Source organism: Cynocephalus volans, chromosome 5 (assembly GCF_027409185.1).
Source record: "Cynocephalus volans isolate mCynVol1 chromosome 5, mCynVol1.pri, whole genome shotgun sequence".
NCBI lineage: Eukaryota > Metazoa > Chordata > Mammalia > Dermoptera > Cynocephalidae > Cynocephalus > Cynocephalus volans.
In genome coordinates this window covers 65,042,585-65,053,453 of record NC_084464.1, presented here as the reverse complement: position 1 = coordinate 65,053,453, position 10,869 = coordinate 65,042,585, and positions in this window count along the sequence as shown.

Sequence of the window (10,869 nt, the reverse complement as noted above, 5' to 3'; positions counted from 1 at the left end):
TGCGCTTCCCATTTAAACATGATAAAAATAAATACTAACTTATATTGTTACATGTTTAGCTGGAAAAATTATTAAAGCAAGTTATTATAACAAATTAAAGAATTAATACATATTAAATTTTTTAAAGGTAAACTTCCAGCTGAAAAGGGGAGGAATAATCCCAGTAAGGTAGCAAGTTCTCTTCTTGGTATTGGTTATTTTCTAGCACAGTATGATTGTTATTGGGAGGTAAAAATCAGCTATTAGGTGGCATTATGAGGCACTCTGAAAGATATTATTATTTGATAAAATAAATTCCTTCAAAACAAACAAAAAGTCAATATTTCACTGATACCAATCCTGTCTTAAGTTCTCAGAGAAAATCTTGTGAATATGTTCAGAGAGGTAACAGTTAGTGTACTCTGTCTTTTGTATCCAGTTTTGTTTTCCCCTGGTATTTTTCTTAGCTAACACTCTGACTTTAAATGTTAAACAAATGTTTACATTACTCAGACAATTTGATGTAATATGAAGGAACAACTTTATCTCTAGCTGAAAAGAATTCATGTGGCTACCTAAATAAAATGTCTGAAAAAACATTAACCATGGGAAATATTAAATATAACATGACCTACCGTAATATAATTCAATATAAAGACAAGATTAGATTCTAATATGTTACTGTATCTTCCACCGCACTCAGTAGACATTTATGTAGTACTTACTAGATATTTTTGAGAAAATCAATGTAAGGTGGGTCCAATTTTAAATCACATCCAGGGATGACTTGTATATGATCCAGAAGGCTTTCACTTCAGCCATTTATCACTAACACAATTTCTTGTCGGTAATGTTCCAAAGATTGTTAAAATGCATTTTCACTTTGTTACCATTTATTTCCAGGTTTGTCTCCTTTATTAGCCTGATTTTCTTAATATCAGATACTGTGCCATCCTTATTCACCTTTCTTTCTTTGGTGCCTAGTACATCATAAGTGCCTGATAAAAATGGGTAAAGTGAATCCATATTTTATCAGACCGAGGATCATCTCACGGTTCCAATGAATTGACATACCTAAAACTGTCCACTTTTAAGGAGTACATGAGGGGTCTGGCTGCCTGTTATTCCTCCTTGTTGTCATCTACACACTTCTTCATCACTCTCTCTAATTCCTTGAAGATTCTAGCACCTGGTTTGCTCTCTACTTCTCGGTGAATGCAATATCCACATAGATCATCTTTCCAATAACCTGACTTTTTACCTTTTCTCCAACAATCCTAGCCTCTAATCTACTTTGGGTAACCACTCCCATGGTCAACTCCTGGACTTTGCCATTACCAAGAATGACACCACATCCGTAATAGTAATTCTAAACATCACACTTTCTGACAGCCACTTTCATTCTTTCCAGTTTGTTCCCACTGGATCTCTGTTGTCTAAAACCTCAGCCCCAGCAGACCTTTGATTCATTGACTCTAGCATCTTTTCACCCCTCCTGGCCTCCTTGCTTTTCTTCTACCTGGCTTAGATTGCACAGTCCATCATTATAATCATTCCTTTATAGATACTCACAATTCTCTCAGCCTTCTTTTCCTCCACTGTATTCTCTTGGCCAAATTTTCAGTTTTAGGTAAATATAACCCTCCACCTACCTACCCCAAAGGGGAGATTATAGCTGGAGAAACACTCACCACCATGCTGACTGGTCCCAGCTTACATTTATGATTACTAACTTCTCATAATCCTTACAACAACCCCCTACTACACTTGTTCAATTCACTCTTCCCACTTTTTTTGCATAAGGTGACTTTGTCTATTATTTTACTGGAAAACTGAAGACATCAAAAGAAAATGTCCCAACATTGCAGCAACCAAATATAAATTTTTTAAAAAACAATAACTCTATCCTTTAGATAAACTATTTTTACTCATGCCATAGGTCAGCTCCTTCTCACCCCCCATGTGTGTACTGGATTCCATCCCATCACCCACTCAAAGATAGGACATGGCTTCTTCTTTCTCTTTTTTTATCCTTTCTACTGATCCTCTCTACTTACCGAAGCTTTCCCATGAACATATAAACATGCTATAGTATTTTCTATCTAAGAGAAAAATTTAAAAAAAAAAAAAGAACTATCTCCTCATTTCTTTGCTTCTATTTAGAACAAAGGTTCTAAAAAGAATTGTTTGTACCAGGAGGCTCTAATGCCTACCTTCTTATTCTTTCTTGAATCTACTTCAAAGAAGCCTTTTCCTCACTGCTCTACAGAAACAACTCTTGATAAGGCTATCCATGTCATTCATGTTGTCAGATCCAATGCTCATTTCTTAAGTTTTAGTTAACTAGATCTATCAGCAGCATTTGTCACAATGAATCAGTCCATTCTTCTTGAAACCAACACTTTAGTCTCCAAGACACCTCGCTGGCTGCTGACTCCCAGTTTTCTTTGCTGATTCCTCATCATCTTCTGGACTTGCATACATCAGAGTTCCCCTCAGCTTAGTCTTTTGACCTCTTCTGTATCTATACTTATTCCCTAGGTGATCTCTGATGAGTCCAAAATTATATCACCAGCCCGGCTCTCTTCCTTAAACTGTAGAATAATTTATCAAATGCCCCCACGATATTTCATTTTGGAAATATAACAACATCTAAAATTAACATATCCAAAATAAAGCCCACTCTTCAAAAACAAAATGACACTGTCCCACCTGCAGTCTTTCCCAACTCAGTAAATAGTAACTCCTTGCCTTTTTATTTCAGCTAAAAATAGTGATGTATGTGTAATTTCTACCTTTATAATTAGTCTGCATTCAGTCCACCAACAAATCCTGTTGTATTGTCCTTAAAATATATCCTAAACTTCATCATTTATTATTATTTCACTCTTAATCCTGGCCACTTATTATTGGAAATACTGAAGAAACCTCCTGACTACACAACCTGTTTTTACCTTTGCTCTTATGTTTATTAAGCTTAGGTTCCACTATATTTAATAAAAATACACAGTACTGCCATAAAGAAGATAGAAATTTCCACGAGATTTCAGGGTTGTTAGGGACCTAGGGTGAATTGAAAGCAGAGACTCAGATATTTGTATACCAATGTTTACAGCAACATTATTTACAATAGCCAAAAAGTGGAAATAATTCAAATGTCTATTAACAGATGAAAAGATAAACAAAATGCAGTTTATGCATACAATGGAATACTATTCAGCATTAAAAAAGGAATGAAATTCTGATACATGTTACAACATGGATGAACCTTGAAAACATACTAAGTGAAATAAGCCAGACAAGAAAGGACAAACATTACACGATTCCACTTAAAGAAGGGACCTAGAATAGTCCAAAGTACAGAGACAAAAAGAACAGCAGGTACCAGGGGCTGGGGAGAGGGGAGAATGCGGAGCATTTGTTTAGCGCGTACAAAGTTTCGGTTTGGGAGGGTGAAAAAGTTCTGAATGAAGGTGGATAATGGTAATGGTTGCATAACAATGTGAATGTATTTAATATCACTGAATTATACACAAAAATGGTTAAAATTGTAAGTTCTATATATATTTTGCCACAATTAAAAAAAAAGTGTCCCATGATATTATCTAGTACTTTTATAGCTTGTTTTGTAAATTTTAATATTGGTCAGTTGCAAGAACAAGGCCAATTTCAAATAAGAAAAGTTTATATGAAGACATTTATTCAGTTAGTTTTATACTAGTTTGCTTAACATTAAAATAAAATTTCCTTGTAAAATATTCAGAAAAAAACCCTCACTATGGAGAATTTTATGAGGTGTGTATTTAAACAGAAATAAAATCCATTTTTATTAGTATTAACAGTGAATTTACTTCAAGATGGGAAAGGGATGGGCTACCTCTCAGGCTCTCCTTTTGTGAGGTATTACCAAAATTCAGATTGGATAATCTTCATAAAACATAATTGAGGGTCACATTTTTATATTCTTAAGCTCTCTCCCTTTAGAAAATGTCAATTTATTAATATCTCATGTTATGTTCTTTATCAGTGGTACGCTATATCTAGAGTGAATGAATTTTTTGAAAACCCTTAAAAGAATTTAAGGGTAAACTTTAATCCCTGTTTTTTTCAAGTATAGAAGTGTACAAAAACCGTATTTCCCCTGAGATACAATCTCAACTATAATGACCATTGATTTTACCCCCAGAAATTTCAACCAATATTTTTATAGAAAACCCAGTGTTTTCATCTTATTCTGTCTAAATGCTCCAGGGAGTAAATACATGGAAACTGTTTATATTTTTTTGCAATTACACTTAAATACACATCTACTAAGAATAATATGTACCAATGTGTCTAGTACAAAGTGATCAAGAGGGAAAGTGGAAAAAGATGAAGTCAGAGATATCACTGGGGCCAAATCACATATGTCTCATAAGTTCTGGTACGGATATTTTTCTTGTATAACATAGGGAGATGTTAGGAAGGATTTTAGCAGAGGAATAATTTATATAAAGACAGTGCTTTGACGGTAGTGTTTGTAATATTTTGTAAAAGGATAAGATAAGGGTGGAAGCAGTTGAACCAGTTAGGCAGCTATGTCAATGATCCAAAAAAGGGATAATAGTTACCTGGTCTAGGGTGGTAGCAGTGAAGGTATTGAGAAGTGGTTGGTTTGGGAATATGTTTTGAAATTAGAGTCAGTGGGATTTGCAGATAGATTGGTTATAAGATGGTAAAGAAAAAGAGAAGTCAAGGATGACTCCAAAGTTTTGGAATAGATTTGTGTTTGGAACAAGCAGAAGATTAGACAAATACAGTGGAGCCAAATAAAAAGAACCTTCAGTCCCAGATGGAGTCGTTTGGACTTGCTCCTGTAAGCATTACAAAGTCATCTTAGGTTCTTGGGTAGCAGAATAACATGATGTAAGAAGTGTTATTGTACAAATTACCTGGCAGCTCTGTCTAGCTAGACTGAAAGAAGAATGACAAGGCAGGACTATGGAAACATGACTCTACTAGTCTCAGATAGTTTCTCCCCTTTCCTCCTCTGGTAGTGAAGGCCCTCACACCTGGGGGTTCCTTTTTCCTATTAAATATGTCCTCCAGTTTCCTATGAAATTTGTTAGAGTAGGAGCATATTATAATTAGTATGGTGGGTCACACAAACCCAGAAGACACAAACGGAGTTCATTTGCTTCTTCTAAAAGCATCCAGACAGCACAGTGAGCAGTTTGATATAAACTCTCAGCCCAGACTGTAGTGGATTTGAATCCTGTCTTCACTGGTTATATTTGTCCAAACTAGGGCAAATTACTTAACTTCTCCCCTTTTCAGTTTTCTCTTCTGTGGAACTAGGTTAATAATAGTACTTAACTCATAGCGTCAAGGTGAAAATTAAACAAATTTTAAATTTTAAAGTATTTGGAATACTGCTTAGAACATGGTAAGCTGTTCAATATATGCAAGTTGTTTTTTTCCCCCATTAACTTTCTAATAAATAAATCAATGTAGAGTAACCCTAGAACTATGTTCTTATAGTAACCCTAACATGAATTGATTAGGGCTTATAGTAGGAAACAAGGAGAATATTATTTCAAAAAAATAACAGAATTTGATATCTGAACGAAAACAAAAGCATAAATTATAATGCTGAGTGACCAGAAGAATAGTGGCATTTTTAATAATGAGAATGCTAAAAAGGAATTCTTATTTTTAAAAGGTAAAATTTGCAGTTCTGTTAAAAATGTGTTTATTTCAATGAACATTTTTAGAAAATCTTATAATATAAATTATGTTTATAACTAAAAATGATTCTGCCTGTAATGAAGTTTCTCTCTAACTTTAAGGCAGAGGCTTATTGTTAAAAAAGAAAAAGAATAGAAAAGAAAAAGAAAGAAAAGAAAAGAAAAGAAAAAACCCTCAAGGAGCACAAACTATGTGTGATCACTTTCAAATACAAGTTTCTAAGAAGGGAACTACTCACCATTATTATAAGTCTGTGTTTTCTGTTCAAAATTTCCAATAGAATTTCTCCTGGATTGAAGTTCTATTCTTATACCCATGCAGATTTACAAATTCTATGTATTTGTGCAAATGAAATAATATTGTTATTGGCTACATATAATTACATCATTTAATTTACTGTATGTTTTCGTATAATTATCAGTTAAGAATATTTTCATTTTCATTAATGATAAGAAAAAAATTTAAGACATAAAGAAAATTTAAGATTATATTTAGACATACTAAAGGAAATTAGGTTTCTTTTTTAAATTAACAAGGATATATATGGCAACATGTTTTAGTATGCTTACTATTCATTTGAGGGCCTTTATTTCTTGGCTTTTGTACATGGCAGAATAATGACCATCATAAGATGTCAATGTTCTGATTCCCAGTACCTGGGAATATGCTACTTTACATGGCAAAAACATCATAAAATAGTAGATAAAATTAAGATTGCTAATCATCTGACCTTGAGATGGCTTATTGGGGGAGGGGAATGTAATCAGAAAGGTTATTATAAATATAAGAGGAAGGCTAAAGAGAGAGAACCAGAGTGATGGCAATGTGAGAAAGACCAGACTGGCCACTGATGGATTTGAAGACAGAAGGGAACCGTGAGCCAGGGAGTGTGGGCAGCCTCTAGAAGCTGGAAAAAGCAAAAAAACAGATTCTCTCTTAGAGCATCCAGAAGGAATACAGCCCTGCCCTACCCTGGTTTTAGCCCATGAGACCTATACTGGAGTCCTGAGCTCCAGAACTGTAAATTAATAAATTTGTGTTATTTTAATCCACTAAGTTTGTGGCAATTTGTTACAGCAGCAGTAGAAAATTAATATCTAAAAATATATTACAAAACATACACAGATTGAAGTTTGATAAGTTTTGGATTCTCAGAAAGTTCAGGAGATTAAAAAGATAGAGAACAAACATTTTAATTTAGGATTTATAAAATTTGTGATATCTCTCACCGAAGGAATTAAAGTTACATGTTACACTCACTGCTCAAATTAGCTCCTATAGCATTATTTTAACTTCATTCTCAGATCCTAGTTTCTGCTATCTAGGATTTTCACAGATTGCCACAACTATAATGACAGTGAGTTGAAAATATAAAAACTTTAGAAGAAAAATATTTTATAGTATCAATTACATTATAGATGCTTTCTTATTAAAACTTACAAATCCAGTTAGAAAACTCTATCTAACACAAATACTCAGTGAATTTCTTTAATTCTATTCAGAGCTATACCACTAAGTTTTATAATCATTGGGTTAGACAGATTTCTAGTACTGTCCCTAAATTACAATAATACTTTCAGCACATTACTTAACCTCATCATTTCTTAGATTCCGTGTTCACAAAGAAATAGAGGCATTTAATCCAAGAAGTAAAGTCAACTAGATTATGTCTGTAAACCAGATTATGTCTGGTTAATTAGATTACATCTGTAAAATATTCTGTACATCTAATAATATCTTTCATCTGTGTCTCCCAAACCACAGTCCATAAACATTAGTGAGCATGATTATCTAAATTTTACAAGGTAAAAAAAAGGCAGAAGGGATTTATTAGATTATAAAATGCCATAAAATACCCATTGGTGATTGCAGACTCTTAGGGAGGTATTTACTATACTTTTTCTATCTGCTTACCACCATTTTATTCCCTATTTTAAATCACTAGGCATTACCAACAGAATCAATAATATCACTAGCCCTAAAACTCATGGTGAATGCTCAAGAGAGCCTAACCTGTGTTTCATATGATGCAGAGAAGCTTAGTTATCTCTGGAGAATTTCCAGACTTATTGCTCTCAGACCTAAGCATATCATAAAGGGAAAAAAGCTTTTAATATTTATGTCATTAGTCACATTAGCTTTGCTAAAATTGTGGAAAGCTCTCACAGTAAACAATGCATGGATTATGTGCAACAATTAAATCTCCTCTATATACTTCTGGTAATTAATTTAAGAGACTTTTGGCTATCACATAAAGCTGCTCCTAGACAAAATTTACAATTAAGTCAGTAGGGTCTTATTTTAGGTAAACATGTGTTGCAAATACTTCACATTAAAGAGCAATTAATGTTTAATTTATATATATATATATACACATATATATACATAAAATATATAGTTTTTAATTAAAGAGAATCTGTCTCAGTATCTTTAGTGGGAGTGAAAGGGGAAACGTAACTATATTGCAACATCAGGACTAGTAAGTGAGAGATTCTAGTAAAATTTTCCAGGCTAATAAAACTTGGAAAAAAATAATTAAAACATTTCTGCAGTGAGGCCCATGTATTTTTTATCCATGCATTCATTTTTTTGCCAATTACTTCAAAATATTTCCATATAAGATAATTACAAATTAGTTCATTGTGAAAAGAATATTTTTTTACAGCACCTGACCTTGAGTAATATATTTATGACATGTAAAACAAAAATCTCAAAGATCCTATTCTCATGCATTTCAGAAAAACATTGATATAATGTTCATTGTCAAACTGAATTGCTAAAATTTCTATGCCATAATTTAATTATGTTATTTTATATAAACAGTCAAGCATTGCTTAGTGACAAGGAAACATCATGAGAAATGTGTTAGGTGATTCTGTCATTGTGCAAACTTAGTAGAGTGTACTTACACAAACCTAAATGCTATAGCCTACTACACACCTAGGATGTATGGTATAGCCAATATAATCTTATGTGACCACCATTGTACATGTCATCCATCTTAAACAAAACATCATTATGCAGCAGATGGCTGTAATCAAATTCACTGAAAACCATGTTTTAAAATAAAAGTTTAACACATCCATCATTGGGCAAAAGAATTAAATAGAAAATATTTTGAATTATTGTTGATATGCAGCATTTTTAATGTAATAGGTATTATTTGCTACAACATAACATTCTCAGGGTCTAAAAGTGGTGTCAATTTTATTTCTTTTCCTCGCCTGGTTGCTCTGCCTAGGACTTCCAGTACTATGTTGAATAGAAGTGGAAAGAGTAGACATCTTTGCCTTATTCCTGATCATAGAGAAAAATCTCTTCAGTTTTTCACCATTGAGTATGATGTTAGCTGTGGACTTTTCATATAGGGCCTTTATTATGTTAAAGTAATTGCCTTCTATTTCTAGCTTGTTGAGAGTTTTTAATCATAAGATGGTGTTTTAATTTTATCAAATGCTTTTTCTGCATCTATTGAGATGATCGTGTGTTTTTGTCTTTCATTCTGTCAATGCGGAATATTTTACTATTTGGTTTATATATGTTGAACCATCCTTGCACCCCAAAATAAATCCCATTAGGACATGATGCATGATTTTTTTTTACTGTGCTGTTGAATTTAGTTTGCCAAATCAGTTAGTCAAGAAAAAGAAATAAAAGCATTCAAGTCAGAAAGGAAGAAGTAAAATTACATAATCTTATATATAGAAAACCCCAAAGACTCTACAAAAGGGGGAAAAAAACCTGTTAAAGCTAATAAATGAAAAAAAAAGCAAATAAATGAATTCAGTAAAACTGCAGGATATAAAACAACATAAAAAATCAGTAGCAATTCTATATACCAGCAACAAACTATCTAAAAAGTAAATTAAGAAAACAATTGCATTAAAATTTGATGGATAAAATTTAAAAGAAGATACAAATAAATGGAAAGATATCCCACATTCATGGATTGAAGACTTAATATTATTAAAATTGTCATACTCCCTAAAATGATTTACAGACTCAATTGCAATTCTTATCCGAATTCCAATAGCATTTTTTAAAAACAGAAATAGAAAAACAATTCTAAAATTCATATTGAACCACAGAGACTACAAATAGCCGAGCAATCTTGAGAAAGAAGAACAAATTGGAAACATCATACTTTCTGATTTCAAAATATTTTATTAAGCTGCAGTAATTAAGACAGTATTGTACCATAACAAAGACAGATGTATAAACCAATTGAATAGAATAGACCAGAAATAAACTTACCCATATATGGCCAACCAATCTTCAACAAAGGTGCCAAGAATAGAAACAGAAATAGGATAATTTCTTCAACAAATGGTGTTAGGACAAGAGTATTTACATGCAAAAGAGTGAAATTGGACCCTTATCTTAAAAAAAAAACTAAAAATGGATTAAAGACTTAAATGTAAGATCCGAAACTGTAAAACTCCTAGAAGATAACATAGAGGAAACGCTTCATAAGATTGGTCTTAAACATGGTTTCTTGAATATGACACCAAAACCACAGGCAACAAAAGCAAAAATAGACAAGTGGCACTATATAAAACTAAAAAGCTTCTGCACAATGAAGGAAACAATCAACTGAAGGAAAAGGCAACCTGTGGAATGAAAGTTATGGAAGAAAATATTTGCAAACTATATATCTGATCAGGGGTTAATACCCAAAATATAAAAGGAGCTCGTTAAACTTGATAGCAAAAACAAACAAAACAAAAAATTACACCAAATAACCCGATTTAAAAAATTGGCAAAAGACTTGAATAGACATTTTTTCAAAAAAGATCATATAAGTGGACAAATAAGTGTATGAAAAGCTGTTCAATATCACTAATCATCAGGAAAATGCAAATCTTAACCACAATGAGATGTCATTTCATACCTTTGGGATGACAATTTTCAAGAAAGAAAAAGAGAGAGAGAGAAAGAGAAAGAGAGGAGAGAGAGAGAGAGAAAGAGAGAGAAAAGATAATTAAAATTATTGAGGCTGTGCAGTAATTGGAACCCGTGTATACTATTGATGCAAATGTAATATTGTTTACCTGCTATGGAAAACAGTATGAAAGTTCCACAAAAAATTAAAAATAGAAATATCATATCAATCCCACTTCTGGTTATTTATTCAAAAGAATCGAAATTAGAATCTCAAAGAGA